At 31.7% G+C, this 17,386-nt stretch overlaps 1 protein-coding gene across 4 annotated transcripts in view; it reads right to left on the bottom strand.

Moving 5' to 3' along the window:
• The window catches only part of LOC118188260 (irregular chiasm C-roughest protein-like), an 824,083-nt gene that overhangs the window by 229,158 nt on the left and 577,539 nt on the right, over window positions 1-17,386 (bottom strand). The window lies entirely within an intron of this gene.

Raw genomic sequence — 17,386 nt, 5'->3', positions numbered from 1 at the left:
AGTCGTGTGAAGTGAGCAAGGGGGGTTTCCAACAGCAGAGCCGTCGCTGGCACCACGCGTCTCCAAGGGATTGTAGTTAATTGCGGAGATTCGTTTGGAGATCCATTCCTTCCAGAAAGCAGTTTCTCCCTAATATAGCTGTCTGAACAGTAAGTGGAAACAGAAAGAATAACATCGTCAGTTGGGAATAATTCCGCCAGCTTACAGCTGTGCTGTTATGTGATGATTTGTGTCTTCCAGACATAATGATCGCTTTGTCATGTAAATGGACTGAACAGGACAGGTGAATTGTAATGCGGAGATTCGAATAAAAAAGCGCCGTGCTTATATCAAAACCTTGGAAACAATTGTTTGAACAAATAAGCCAAAATTTGCCTTTCAGAAAAGGAAGAATATTTCCCTTCTTGAGCAAAAAAGAAACTGATGAAGTAGCACCCAAACAACAGCACCAAAGATTCCGGCCACCAAAATCTTCAATTTCTCTCGAGCTGTTATGTATATTAAGGAGTTCTGAAAATTTTTCCTAAGAACGATTCTCTATTCTTTGCATTACATGCATACCAAATGTGAAAATTATAAAAAAAATAGACCTTGCTTTATTTTACATGCATGTAAATGAATTTAACCGGTGTTTTCTTCTGTACTAAACACGAATATGCAATTTTTCCTCAAAATAATATACATTTAGTGGTATCAATCAAGTCATTATAACTTGACATGCAGTTCAGCTCAAAGAAAATATTTATAAACTAGAATTCTGTTATACATAATATATCAACCATATATAGTGGCTGATATATATTATGTACAGTAGAATTCTAGTTTCACGAGCTCTATACATCCAGAATTCCGGTTACGCAGACTGCTTAATCTTCTTCATAAGCCTTGCAATATTAAATTTCTTGTCGATATATTTAAAAGAAATTTATTGTCCTTGATTTTATTAAATTTCTTGTCGATATATTTAAAAGCAATTTATTGTCCTTGATTTTATTAAATTTCTTGTCGATATATTTAAAAGCAATTTATGGTCCTTGATTCTAAGTAATGTGAAAGCTACAGTATATACATATTTTTAAGAGGATACAGCACAATACATATTTTTAAGAAGATACAGCACAATACATATTCTTAAGAAGATACAGCACAATACATATTTTAAGAAGTTATTAAATTACTTTAAATTAATATACATGAAATGAAGATTGGTCTCTAATATTTAAGATATATACAGCACATAAAAGAGCTTTATATTATAAAGAAGCTGATGAAAGAAAAAAAATTAGTTTAGTTTTAATTGAATAGAAACAGACTACGCATTTTTTTCCCGAAAATAAAAATAATTTCTATATTTTTTTTAACTTATTAATGCTCCGTTCTCAGGCACTACACGGTAAGGAAGGGATGTCCCGAGGAGATTTGTTTTAAGGGAAACTGACTGGTATTCACGTTACATATGGAGAAAACCACGAAAACGCCTATGCAGCCAGCCCGTTTACCAGGGCTCGATCCCCGAACCGAATTACCAGTGTTCAGCGGCTGTTACCGCTCGGCCGCTGGATGGCTAACTTCTGTATTAAGCAATTTATTTTTACTCTATTAAAAGTTTAACTTCCCTCAGTTTAAATGTAAGCTATTTTAAAATTAAAACGATTACGTGTTAGCTTTAGAGCCCACGATAAATATCAGCTTTATTGTTTTATTTTAATTGAAGTAAGTTGTGCATTTAAGCAAATAAAAAATAACAGATTTGTTTTACTTCGTTAAGAAAAGTGTGTTTTGTAAACCTTTAGAGGTCCTTTTTTTTAGGTTCAAATAAAATATGATAAAAATAAAATTTCCTTACTCAAATTACACTAAATACTGCTACCAAACATAGCTACCCTATTTATATAATTTTTTTAATATCCCAAATTTGACCATTGAATGAATTAGCCGACTGCAATTCGTAGTTATTCCGGGTATTTAGAATTCTATCAAATTTATAATTTCATTAACTTTTTCTTTTATGAAAGAGTTTAACAGCAAAAGTCCAAGTGATATTTAGTCATAATTAATTGAACTCATTGACTCATGAATTACGTAAAAAGTGTAAAATGGACCTGAGAAGTAAACCCGAAGCCCGTAAAGTGCTATTGAAGTTTGCTGTAAAATGTGATTGAATTAAAAAGCCATATTTAACAAAACTTTTTAAGAAATGAAATTCTGTTGATAACACATTTTTACAACTATATGAACAGAGTTGAGGAATTTAAAATTTGCAAATATTTTTAAGAGGCATTCTTCAAGTTATAAAAGAATTAATATTTTAAAGAAACAAATCATATAGAATATTATGGAGTTTTGTTCCATTTAGTGCATACAGTTAAATAATTATAGAATCTCATCGAGTAGTGAAACACGAACATAAAGCTTGGAATTTAAACTTATTATGCGCAATGGAATGTCAATTATTCGAACTTCAAATACCTGGAACTCCAGCTATTTGAACCTCTTTCCTCCTTCGTTTATTAGGTTTGTCAATTTATCTACAAGTATTAGTTTTTTATTTGAACATTAGGACTTTTTGAAGCAGGAGATGTGAAAAATGAGCAATGCCCTCACCGGGACTCGAACCTGGACCTCTCGAATACGCGCCGAGTGAGCTACCGTTACACTACAAAGGCATGCCGAAAGGTGGAAGCTCCTGGTGAAGAATCATCATCCACCACCTTCTAGTTCGGGCGCCACTGTAGAGACATCAGGTTATTTTGAAGCAGAAGTACATGAAAAATGAACAATGCCCCTCGCCGGGACTCGAACCTGGACCTCTCGAATACGCGCCAAGTGTTTTAAGGTATACATAAACAAAAAACTATTCTTTTTTTTTCTCATAGGGTTTAAGTGTGTGTGTGTGTGATTATGGCAAAGCCTCGAGGGCTATCTGATTAAGAGGAGGGATGCCTTCGTGGAGGACTTTCTAAGGGAAACTGGCTCGTATACACGTTACACATGGGGAAAACTACGAAAACGCCCATGCAACCAGCCCGTTCGCGGGATTCGAACCTCGGACCGAATTCCCAGTGTTCAGCGACTTTACCGCTCGGCCGCTGGTGGGCCCTCATAGGGTTTAAGAGAAACGCTCAAGGGATTAGGTAAATAAAATTAATTCCAATGTCTAATTTTGTCGAAATAAGCATATTTTAGAATTATTTTATGTAAAAAATATTTCTCTTCAGATCTACACGACTTTTATTAAAACGAAACACGATAAACGCGAAGCAAACATGAAATTATCTCCCATTATGAGTGAATATCTACTTGGCTTACAGAAGAAAAGGAATATAATTATTCGGATATTCTAATAAGCTGGTTTTAAATACTTGAGATATTTGGAATTCTAATATATTTCTTTATTAATTTAAATAAGACGAATTTGGAACGTGTAGTGAGCATCATCTAATTTTAAAGTGTCTAATTACAGAAATATATAACTAACAGAAGAAATTACGCATTATTTTTAACCTATGCTTGATTTTCTACCAACTCCTCTAGAAAACGTTTCCAGTTTCTACGAAATGGTTTTCATAAAAAATACCAAACAGAGTACAGCCTTTTCATATTTGACTTATCTACTAGAAGCTAAAAATAATTGACATTAGAAAACTTCACGAATGATTCCTATTGGTTATTCTAATACTGGGTCAATAATGTAGTTGTGATAAGACCCCCCAAAAGCACTGTTTCTTCAGGCTCATATGGCTGCGTCCTGAGCGGCTGAGTTGTAAGCAATGTTCTTATTGGGTTACCCATCCAAGCCGTCTCCACTTTTTCGAACACATATGGCAGAGTCATGTGACATCCGCTTACTTACTCCCCAGCCGTAGCCATTGCATTTCCAGAAAAAACAATGAATAAACGAGAGAGAAGGGGGATGGAAAAAAAAAGTGGATTTTTACAAGCACATAACCCTTCTCCTGTTCGCAACCTGTGGCTTGCTGGAAATCACCAAACGACTGCCGACTCGTTGTTGCTTATTTTTTATGTGGATAAACTTGTCGACAAAGATGTCATTGTTGGTTTGCGATGCGTGATGTGAGGCGCGTTTCTAGTCGACAAAGATGTCGACTATAGAAGTCGGGCGGAGGTGACGAAAGCGGTGTAGTTTTGCAAAGTGTATCATTAATTGCGAAATGGAAGCGACAACAATTTGTCCTTTATGGCTTTCAGGATGGCTTTTACGCTCTGGATTTTCTCTGGTATGAGTTCTGTCAAGTGCATGCTAGTTGTCACGTGCTGGCTCGTAAACAGTTGTAGCTCGATTTGAAAATTATGTCAGGCGGAATTTTCAAAGCGTACGAATGCTTTTCTGCAATCGTATCTTTACGTTTTGGAACAAATATCAGTTCTAATGCTTTAATGCTGTATATTTTTTGACACATTGAAATAAATAGCAGCCAAGAAACTCTTGTTGTGATGGAAATATGTACCGGAAGTGATGTTATACAACAGTTCATGCTTTTGTCATATATGATGAACAATTTGATAGAGAAAGAAACACTATGCATCAACTTTACAGCCTCACTCAAATACTCGCGATTCAGAATTTCGACAACTTTAGCTTCGCTTGTAATTTTTTTATGGCGACGATTTGAAGAATGAATCAGATTTTAGATCACTGATACCACATTGAATGAGCTTTTATAATGAGATACTGATCCTATTTATTCCGCAAATTTTCATTACTTTTAACATATTTTAATACTAAAGAACGGTTTAGGTTCTTTGACCATAAATAAATAAGGTTCCTCTGTTCAACGTTTTTCGTTCTTTCACCGTGCTACTTCAATATTAAAAAAAAAGAACAAAATCTGAAAAATTTCAGATTTTAACCCTCTAAGCGGCAAGGCCGTACATATATGGCTTAGAATATTTTTTACGATATCTGTAAGAACGTATATATACGTGCATATAAAAATATGTGAAAGAAATTAAGGCAATATATCAAAAGTACACAAATCCAGGTATGAAATACTATTAGAATTTTTACATTAAAATAAAAAAAAAAAAAAAAAAAAATAATTTGTTCTCATAGTAGTTTTGGGAAATTTGTGCTTTCTTAGCGAAAAGCTTGGCCGCTCAGAGGGCTTTAGGTGTAAAGAGGCGTTTTTTAACATTTTGTTTGTTACCTTATTTATTAAATAACATGTTCTTCGCACTTAAAATTCCGTTCAATGGCAATATCGCAAAATAATTTTAAAATGAGCGCGTGTTTAAAATTTCCGATACAGAGTCTCTCGCGTTGGAGATAAAAGTGTTTTTTCTGTACAACTTTGCCATTGCTCACTTTGAAATCCTTGAGTTTGTTAATAAAAAATTCGTTAAAGGTTTACAAAATATGAAATCGATCATAAAACAAATTCCAAATTTCAAATTCGGACTTCCAGATGCCCATATTCGCAGGAGGATTACGTCATTCAAAAGTGGATGGCTCTAGGTACGTTGTTTTATCACAATGCGAAAAACATTCATACATTTATGCAGACTCTTCATTATTTAATTTCTTTAAATATAATACAGAGCGGTAATATTTAGTGGTCATAAATGGAAAAGTGTGTGTGTATGTGTGTGTGTGTGTGTGTATTTAATTATGGCAAAGCTCACTAGGGCTATCTGCCTAAGGGAAGGGATGCCTTCGTGGAGGACTTTCTAAGGGAAACTGGCTCGTATGCACGTTACACATGGGGAAACCGCGAAAACACCCATGCAGCCAGCCCGGTCGCGGGATTCGAACCTCGGACCGAACTACCAGTGTTCAGCGACTACCGCTCGGCCGCTGGTGGGCCATAAATGGAAATGTGAAACAAAGCTTGTAGATTAATTAACGCAAAATGCCAAAACGAAATTAATAGTCCTTCTGGGCAAATTGCCCCTTTGGACTAATCACTTTCTTCAAGCTTAAAACTCAGTTTCGTGTCAAATGATTCAATAAGTGCAGCTGTGACTTAAAAGTATATTCCCTTTACTTCTAAAAATATTCTGAAAATGAAATAGCCATTTTTTTCCAAGAATCTTAGAATTTTTTCATATTTTTCACGTTCTCAATGTATATAAATTAATTGGAATTTTGGAAAAATCGGGCAGTTAGTATTTTTGGTATCGAAACTACCAAATAACATCACATAGTTTGAGATTCATTTCAAATTTTCGCCATTTTAATAGTATTTAACTCCGCTGTGTTTACAAAACATTTTTAATCACTGTTATTCACAGCAATTATGTCAGCTACGGCTATACAATGGCAAACATAGAGCACTAGACACCGGTCATTCATCAGTGTAAACGTATAAAATTTACATTTTGTTCAGGCACAAAAGCAGCTTTAATATTTGAAAACAGACGATTTTCATGACCTAGCAATCATACATAGGCGCAGCTGGTTTCAATCACATGTAACAAGTTACAGGATTAAATATGCAAAGTAATAATTCACTTCGTCAACAAAGCTTACAGTTACAGTTTTAGCTATCAGTATCAGTGTTAATTCAGTCAGCGAGCCTTACATAATAAGCTGGTTTCAAATAGTTGACATATTTGGAATTCTAAAATATTATTAATTTAAATAAACTATTTTAACGTTATGAAAACACTTCCAAACAATTTGCGAACGGAGTTTTTTAAATACGCGAATACATTCAAACAGTTTATGAAAAGAAATGCATTTTTTCTTAATTGTTAAAAATGAAAACATTATCATGCACATGCAAGCAAAGGATGACTGCCCATTCGAGTGACAAATTTTGTGAATATATTTTTAATTTGAATTATTTATGAATCTTTTATTATCAAACGACTTGTAATTTGGTTTCGTTGATCTGAAAATGATTTCACATTTTAGTTTCATTGTTAATCTAATTCATCTGTATTAAACTGAAACTACATTTCTATTGAAATGATTAAATTGTGAAAGTTTACCCAGACAAATAAGTCGTTCAGAACTTATATTTATATTTATAGATAATCATTCAAAATTCGAGTTCAGAATTCATATAGTTCATTCAAAATTCAAATTTAGGGGAAATTCATTCAAAATTCGAGTCTGAAGATAATTTTAAATGTACACAAAAACTCAGATTTATTCTATCTGAGTTGAAACATACGCTTTACAAAATTCACTTTTGCAGTTTCCTTAAAATAAACAATTTTAATATATAAACAGAAATGAATATTTTGCTTGCTTTCAGATATATGCTTTGTAAATTTTGATAAGTATTTCTAAGAAATAAACTCGACTATAGGCTTCAGGGTTTTTTTAAAATTAAAAGCTTAAATTATATCAATGCAGTGTAAAATGATTCATTCTGCAACGTATTAGTTCTTCTTGGACATAGCTCTTTTGTTTATGCACATCTAATATCTTCTTTGAGCTACTGTCGGAGCCATTGAAAATGTTGTAATAAAGCAAAGATTTTTAAAATTATATCAATGCAGAGTAAAATGATTCATTCTGCAACGTATTAGTTCTTCTTGGACATAGCTCTTTTGTTTATGCACATCAAATATCTTCTTTGAGCTACTGTCTGAGCCATTGAAAATGTTGTAATAAAGCAAAGATTTTTAAATATCGTAAGAAGATAAATTTTTTATGAAGATTTAATATCTGGTGCAATAAAATAAAGTAACATCATAAAATTCTACAGCTGCCGCATTTACGATTTTATTTTAGTTCGTAGGTTGCAAAAGAATAATTCTTCAATTTAAAAGCAAATAGCGTGTAACGAGTAATATATGACAACGCAAAATGCATTAATTCTGAAAATATCACACTGCAGCCAGGGTAAAAAAATGAATCCACATAATTTCCGAAGCTTTAGCATGTGCCGGTTAATAACCCAACAACGAAAATTCCAATCCGAAGCCGCGAAAAGAGAAATTCTACAACTCCGGAAAAAGGAACAGTCTCAGGAAACTAAAGGGATGCAAATAGAAGTGAAAACCTTTGTTTCATAACAAAAGGAGAATTTTGCTTAGCCAGACAGGCAACATTTTCTTTTGGAAAGTTACGGTTGCGACTAGCTATCGTTTTCGCGGGGCTTTTATTAGCGAAATCATATTTCATTCCTGTCGTCAGTTTTTACTCTTTTCACGCCGCGCCTAGCGAATAAAATAATTTCTCTGAGTTTAATGGCAACAATACAAATAATGGAACGAATTCTTGGTTATTGTTTCTCATTCTTTAAACAGTTAATGTAAATAAAGATGATAATTTTATAAACTCAGGAACTGGAACGTAGGTAATTTTTTGTTATTTTGAAGTTTATTTCGTGTTATACTCATTTATATTGTAAGCAACGCCTTAAGTAATGATTAAATGAAATAAGATGAATTAAAGTGCTTTAAATGAAAACCTTTTTTTATTGATCTTTATATAAGGCGCAACTTTCGAAAACAATAACAGAAGGTTTAATTTATAACTTCAAAATATTGTTCCGAATTAAATAGCATTTTAATAATTAAAAATTCAGGTGAGGGAAATCGTAGAAAAAGGAAAACAAACGACTAAATTCTTTTCATTGCACATTAAATAACCCCTAGGTTCGGGTATCAAACAAAGATATGAAACCAATTATTACTTCTATTCTTAAGATATTAATTTACATGCTCCGGTAATAACGATTTCAAGTTTAAAATCTTTCAAATTTTCACAATGCCATATACACCAGAAGCTTTTTAAGTATTAGAAATGTATTCATAATTTCAAACTATAAGCAAGCAAGAAAATTATGAAAAAATAATGTTTTAAAGAAATTTCAATAATTTAAAGGCTTAATTTTGATCTTCATTTTTATTATTTTAAACTTTACGCGAGAAAGATTAGATTTTTCACATAAACTGTAAGTAATGAAATTATTTTTAAAGGTAAAATAATTCTTATATGTGAATTGTTTAAATTGTATTCACTTATAATTCACATATATAAAAAATAAACTCATGCCATATTCGTTTTCTGGCGTGTAATTTTTTCCCATTTCTTTAACCTAACATAAAGCTGATAAAAAGAGCCTTCGGTTGCGATTTAACCGGTTAATAGGTAAAAGGTTTAACTTTATTCTTTCGTTTTCATTTATAAGTCCTTGTAATAATAGGTAACATTTCGAGTATAGAAATATTTTGAGAAAGCGCTAGCAGACAAAATGGAAAGTGTTTCTCAGAAACATCTTGATTTTATCCCGAATATTGCAAAAATATATAAATTTGCTTTTTCTTAAATCTTGCGAAGTATATATGCCAGAGAAAAACAAGGAGAAAAGAATGAAGTTTTTGCAGGAAAATATAAAGGGATAAAATAATTCATTTCCACATTTAAGACTAAAATCAAAATAAATTACTTCAACTCTTTTTTTAAGCTTTATTAGCTATAACGCGCCTAAGAAATTTAGAAAAAGGAGCACTCTAACTAAGATGAAAGTTTTCTCCATGTGTAACGTGTATACGAGCCAGTTCCCGTTAAAAAGTCCTCCACGAAGACATCCCTCCCCTTAGGCAGATAACCTTTGAGGTTTTGCCATAATCACATAAACCAAACCAAACCAAACTAAGGTGAAATAGGAATCATCAAGAATTTTCTAATGCGAAAACCTCCCTTTGAAGGAACTTAAAGAAGTTTAAAAGAAATAAGACATAATATTTGAGAGAAAGGAATAAAAAATGAACAGAAAAGTTCATTTTTTAGAAAGATCGTTTTTTATTCCTACAATATTAAGTATACAACATATATACAAGTATTACTTATACAATAAAGGACTGGTTCTGAACTATATACATTTGTAATTTTAATCTACTCCGTATAAAAGTTGAATGAAAGAGATTCACTTTACAATGAATCCATTATAAAAAGTTGCAGTAACAGAAAGAGAGTATAAAGTATGTTGTCATACTGTTTTCAATATGTAGAGCACAGTAGTGTTCAGAACAGAAAAACAGTAGTGTTTGTTCACAGTATGTAGAAATACAGAACAGTAAAACAGTAGCGTTCGCAGTATGTAAAAAAATGTATGATGTATGCTTACATACTGTGTTCTACGTGTTCGAAGTAATTATTTATACTAAGCTACAAACACTTGAAAAAAATCATAAGGTCATTATTACTTTCTTTATCACTAACGAAAATTTGTTTCATCTTAACTGAAAACACTATAGATTATTAATAATGCTGTTAAGAATTTTGCATTTATGAAACTTATTTTATTCTGTTAGGTATTAATTCATGTTTGCTTAAAAGACTCAATTTCATATTTCTCACATTTTTACTAAAAGCAGTGAAAGCCTTAAATGCTTTATTTTTTAATTGAATTTTTCAAAAAATGGAGCATAAAGAAAGAAAGCAAAAACAGTATCTATATTTTATACATTTCAAGAAACAGTTTATATATTTCGACTATGAAAGCAAATTAAAACAACATAAAAATTTTAAACAATTCTGAAAATTTAAACAGTATATCCATTAATATTTAATTTAGAACCTGAAACAATTACATAGGAATGCTCGTAAATTTAAACTATTATGATATTTTTTTCCAATATATCCATGATGCCACATTCGTTTTTGTAATTACCGAATTTGATTATGTATGTTTTTTTAATACGCAAAGAAGTTAAAAGAGAACCATTTTTTATAAAACGCCGGAAAAACTAGGGTCGTCGCGAACACGGAAGCAATCAGGAATAGAAATGAAGAAAATACAAAAAACTAGACGCATTTTAAAAGAGAAGAAGCAAACAGAGAAATACAGAGGGTGAAGAAATAAGCAAGTGTAATCATATTTAGTGAGAAAATGTAGGATAAATTTAAACAAAAATCAAATGTAACAGAAGGATAAAAAGGGAATCATAAAAGGAAAATAATGTAAACAACGAAATGAAGTGCACAGAAATATATGCAGAGGCAGTAATAAAAAGAACGTTAGGTTATACATATGAAAAACGTAGCAATGTTTCTAGGTCACAATAAAAAATATTGCACTTAATAATAATCACTTTCATAAGCTTCTGTATATTTATATAGGGACAGCCATAGATAGATCTATAGATACGTACTTATCTACCTCTTCCTCCAAGTGTATAAATATTTTGCAAAGCATTACTCGTCCCTTCTCGTAGTTCCTCGGCTGGTAAGCAGCACCCTAAAAGGAGTACCAGAGCACAAAACCTTTGATACTTACGGGCCCACCCATGAAATCTGTAAATTCACCCTTTGTGTGAAGCCTATCTTTATGACAGACCATCAAGCGGGCAGACTGTATACTTAAAGCAGAAAGCAGAACATTGCCTTATCGGAAAGAAGAGACGTAGAGATAACGAATGGGAAAGAGAGAGAGAAAGTTGCTTCACGGAAAAGTTCTCGATAGCATCCCGTGACCCTTTGCACGCGAGGATGGCGTGGAGGCTTTCCCACAGAGGGCGTAAAATCTCCTGCTCTTTTAACTCTTCGCTGTTTTCTGACAGTAGGCTGAGAAACGCTAATTCGGGGCGAAATGAGGGACTGGCTATAAATTGAAATAAAATTTCACTTACCGCAGGTAATGTCAGCTAATTGGATTCGAGAAAACATTGGAGGACTATGCATTCCTTGGATGAGACGCCTTCGTGGAAGATTTTTAAAGAAACATTTAAGGGATATCTATAGGGGAAATAAATGCTCTCTATTTTATGTATAATTCCATTGTTATGAATTTTAGTTGTTTGTTCCATCTGTCTAGTTAGCTACAGAGCAGTGTGACATATTTTGGTTACTTTTGAATGGGTTTTCAATTAAATTATCTCCTATTCTTTCTTTTGTTTAATAATTAAACTCGATTGTATTTTTGACGCATATTTAAATACATTTTAGTTTAAGTTCGAAGACTTTTTTTATTTTGAATTGGAATTTTAAACGAGCTTTACTAAACAGAAATATTAATTAAATTAAAATTTCAATATTAAATTATAATTTTTGTTGTTTTTATAGTTTTATACTAAGCAATTAGGGTAAGAAAATTAAATTATAAGAAGTTGTATGCAGATATATGTTTACTCAAGGATAGATTCATAAATTTGTTTATAAGTTTTCACATAAAATATTTAATTATCATGTAGAAGGAAAATCATTTTATCTTTTCTTAAAATTTTAATTTAAATAATACGGAAATATATAAGATATTATGCGCATAAATACACACGCACAATAAATGAAGAAGTACATGAAATACTGCTCCATGAAGGCATAATTTCCTTATACAGATAGCACTCGAGTGCAATTTAAATAATCTAACACAACCCATAAAATACTGCAAACACATACACTGTAACGTGTATTTAAAAGACTAAATAAAATAAATGTGCACGTGGCAAAGCTATATTAAACCTTTGGACGCCAAAACACCCGAGACTGCCTTTCATTCAAAAGACCACGACTGCCCGAAACGGACGGGATTGCAGTGTTTGTTACTTTTCTCCCTCTCTAAGGTATGCAGAATCAGGTGCACTTTCCCGAAATGTGTTGTATCAGGTTATTGCACACAACTTGTCCTACAAGGCTTATGGAGGCTTCTTTCTTAGGAAGAAGAAAGGATGCCATTTGAAATCTTTACACCTCTTTATGCGTTAATGGACGGGGAGGGAAAGAAAAGGACGGGATGGTAATAGACGAAGACGAACGTTTCGGCATTTTAAGCATTGTTATGCAGATTAGCGAAGGCTTCGGTTTTCTAAAGGTTAAAGCAAAGACTAAACGAAATGATAAAATACTAATACATATTGAAACATTTAATCAACTAATATATAACCGAATGTATTCTTTCCTCTCTTCTTAATTAAAGAGGAAAAAACGGAAGTATCATCCCAACAACGACTAACAAGGCATTTCGTAACTAAAGCAAATAATTCTATAAGTATTAAAAATTTTTATTATAACTGTGGTATCCTATGATTCATGCCAATAATGTGCATTCAAAGAATACTCGAATATACAGAATTTCGTCAAAGATAACTTACATTTTACATTTACATAAACAGGAAATTCAATAAAGTAAATTTAAGTCTAAAGAAATATTTTGAAGAAGATAAATAAAAAAGAGCATTTCAAATACAATTAATAACAAAGAAAACCTAACCCTGTCCAAAACTCGGAGAAAAAATCTACCGAATATCCGGAGTAAAAAATCAGTAACAAAAACAAACAAAAGCCCCACATAAACACAAAGCTAAAAAAAATTGCAGTTCTCTTATCACGGACAGTCAACTTCAATCTAGTTACAGGCAACCAACCGTGGCAAAAGAGTTAGAAGTTAACCAGGATTCTTATTTATTTTATTCGGCAAGTTTCACCAATCCATATTTCATGAGACTTTCGGCTGGACCTCACGGATTTTTTTTTTCTTTTTAATTCCTTCTTTTCCACCTCTGACTGGGTTTTGAATCTCATATTTGAGAGGATAAAGAAGGGGAATAGAGATTTGTTTCCCAGTTAACGAAATGTCACTAAGATATTCCTTTTCTGCTTCGAGAACTTCATTAGAAACAGGCGAATATGTTTAACTCAATAACCATTTGGTGTCACTTCGGTGCATATGGGCCAGGGAATACTATGATGGATAGCACGTCACGGACAGCTTCAGCAACTAATGTCAGTGGTTTATTCTGCAGTCAATCATTATACCACATAAAAAAGAACTTAAATGGTTGTGAGGTTCCTTTATGTTGATTAACCAGTTATTTTATGTTTTGGATCTTTATTTTCATTTGTCCCTTCCGTTTTCCCGCTAGAATGAAAATTTGGTTCGCTTGTATTTCAGTTGAGGTTTTTAGGCTGTACGACAAAGCGTGCTCTGCCTCTCGAGGCCACGTTATTAGGTTGCTATTGATAGGTAATAATTGTAGTCTTCTACCTTGCAATATAATTGTGATAGTGAAAATCCACGCCGGTTACTGATCTATGTAGCCTTAGCTACTAGTTTACTTGAATTTAAATTTTACGTTGGAACTTCCTAGTTAAGTTCTAACGCAACTAGTATGTAAAAACGTTGGAACAACCAACGTTCCAACGTAAGAACGTTATTACGTTGATAAGTTCTAACTTTCTTACGTTGGAACTTACTACTTTAAGTTACCTCGCTACAAGTGGCTGGCTGAGTAGTAAGTACAAAATGTGCCTTCTGTTCTTATTTAGTTTTAAATAAAGGGTCTTTTATATCCTTCTCAAGTTTTAATTGCTACTTAGCGATAATTCGCTGCTAGTCTATCTAAAGTTTAATTATAGTTTATGATTGCAAAGAAGATATTTAAACTTTATATAGTCTTTAATTTTCTTGCACGTACGTATGTACATCAATGCTTGTTTTATATACATAACAAGTTTTTAACTATTATTTTGTTTTAGTATACTTTATTGACTAAAGTTTAGTTTATCATTTTTTTAACTTTATAATTTTATAGGTTTTTAACGATGCTATTTTATATACTTTATAATTTATTCTCCAATTTGCCTTTTGTTGTTTTCCAATTATGTGCATTTTGCTGTTAAGTTTTCCTCCAAAATTTCACTACTGATTTACAGTTTCCTGTTTAATTTTTCTTATCAGCTTTAAGAATACCAGTATCTTAATAGTGTGCTTGTTTTAATGCTTTTGAGCCTCTCATTTATTACGAGTTTTTTTCCTTTAGCTTTAGAAACCAATTACAACGTCTTTTCTATAGTCTTTTTTTCTGGGAAAACACTATTATTTTATGCAGATTAATTTATTTGTTCATGTTATATGCATGATTATTTATTTCCTTTTGTAATTTCCGTTGATTTTTTTTTTTTTGGATTAGGTTTATTGATAATCTTATAGGTGTAACTTCTACATTTCATTTTGTTTAAAATGAATAACAAAAGCACTATTTAAAAAACTGCTCTATTTATGAGTTAGAAAAGCTCTACAAATAAAGAGCATTTTACTCTCAGTAGTTATTGTTTTATGAGATGCAGCTGCTTGTACTATGTTACATCTGAAGATATAAATTGCTCAAAGTTATCAATTAGTATTTCAAAAACTCTTACATATGTAGAATGTCTGCACAAACTAAGACATCAACGTTAATAGATATCTAGATGCTAATCGTTACGGTCATCGTTACGTGATCTAATAAATTCGTTAACACATACTAAACTTTAATACATCTAGATTAAGAATGTTTTAATTTTGAGCTAACAACTAGCATTTTTTAATAGTAAATATAGCAAATGCCACAAAAAATACGTAAAAGTGCTGACCTTCCATGCTCTGATGACAAATAGGTAAAAGCAATAAATATAACATATGTATAGGTATCTATACGCACATAATAGATAACATACATATTTCCGTTATACACATCTGATTTTTAGATAAAATAATTAGATAATTTTAAATAAATGCTTCAATTTTACCTTGCCTAATTTGAATTAAGAAATTTAAGTGCGCTGTACAGAGTCCGAGATTAAATTATTATTATTATTATTATTATTATTATTATTATTATTTTAGATTTCTAAAGGAATTTATGAAAACCTTGTCTGGACAGGATGCGATTGGTACTCTTGATAATTTATTCAGCCAAAAAATAAATAAATAAAAAAATCTGAAATGTTTCAGATTTTAAATTACGTCCAAAGGGGCGTTTTTTAACATTTTGTGTGTTACCTTTCTTTATTAAATATCATGTTCCTCGCACTTAAACCATAAGATCCAGTGCAACAGCAATATCGCAAAATAGTTTTAAAACGAGCATATCTTTAGAATTTCCGATGCAGAGACTCACGCGCTGGAGATAAAAATGTTTTTTCTGCACAACGTTGCCATTGCTCGCTTTGAAATCCTTGAGTTTGTTAATCAAAAATTCGTCAAAGTTTTAAAAAATAGGAAATCGATCATAAAACAAATTTCAAATTTCAAATTTGGTCTTCCACATGCTCATATTCGTTGGAGGATTACGTTATTCAAAATTCGATGACTCTATGTACCGTTGTTTTATCACAATACGAGAAATATACATACATTTATGCAGATTTTTCATTATTTAATTTCTTCAAATATAATGCAGGACTCTAACATTTTGTGGCAACAGTTTGAAAAGTGAACCGACATTTACGAGTCCGACGCAAAATGCCAAAACGAAACTAATAGTCCTTCGGGATTCAAATCCCTTTGGACTAATAAATAAAATAAATAAAAATAAAAAAACAATTTATTAAGCACATCAGCGATTGAAGGTATAAGACAGCTGAGCATTGGTAAAAAATCATGATTTCTATTTCAATGTCTTCATTAAATTGATTGCACCGCTTTAAGGTATATCACCTTCAGTTCTTTTGCATGAATAATAAATAATACATACTTCATAAGCATCGTATCCATAATAGAAGCAGGCACTTTACTATTCTAGAGAGTTAAGCCATTATTTATACAAACTGAATAACTAACAAACATTTAACGTTTATTAATAGTTATTTAAACTTTAATAAAAATTTCATTTTTCAAATTCGTAATTGCTTGCCAGTAGAAACACATCTTATCTTTCGAGAAAATATCTCGCTTTGGGAGATTTTTCAGCTTATTAAAAAGAACAAATCAATAATTCCAGTTTTTTTTAAGAAAAAGATACGATTGAAGGAGAGTGCTTAATGGTTAATTACGACAACGCATGCACAGTTCGCTTTCTCACTGAAAACGGCGACAGATGAATTTCTAACGATTAGAGTTTAAACTTCCGAAAGAAGAGACTTCAAATAAATGACTTCTGAAAAAGACGGTCGAAAAGTTTAAGGTTAATGCATCTTTAACTGTCGAGAAACCGTTTTGTTCTCCAAGAAACTGGTCTTTAATGGTGATTTAAGGTAATTTATTAAGCAGCTTTGTTTAGCAAATTTATTCGCAATAAAATAGTCTAATCAATAATTGTTTAATACGGCGATACTCATAGCGCAAATATAAACACTCCTACATGATTAACAATAACAACATCCTAATCTTAAAATGTCTTTCTTAAATTGCGGAAATAGTTATAATTCACGTGAACCTATCGAAAATGTCTTCCTGTATATCAGAATTTATATTAAGTTATTCAATAACATTTTAGCCACATTTAAAAAAAACTCCTGATTGCACAACAAATCCTTGGAAATTCTTGAAAAATAGTTCTAGCTCTAGGTACATATTTTAAAATTTTAGAACTTCTTCGTTGCATACATGTGCTTTGCTTTGAAAATTCCTTCAAATATATATCTATTAATGATTTTCTTTCGCTTATTTTAACATGACTTATCTTTTCTGAGAGAATTTACAAAAATACATGTCAATTTACCTTAATTAAGGTTAAAATCTTTTGTTGCAAATTCTGCGAAAAATAT

The sequence above is a fragment of the Stegodyphus dumicola genome, chromosome 1, assembly GCF_044657685.1.
Source record: "Stegodyphus dumicola isolate Sdum_Otavi_A_Nest chromosome 1, ASM4465768v1".
In the NCBI taxonomy this organism is placed as follows: Eukaryota; Metazoa; Arthropoda; class Arachnida; order Araneae; family Eresidae; genus Stegodyphus; species Stegodyphus dumicola.
The sequence above is the reverse complement of the archived record's forward strand: the minus strand, read 5'-3'. Positions and strand labels throughout refer to the sequence as shown.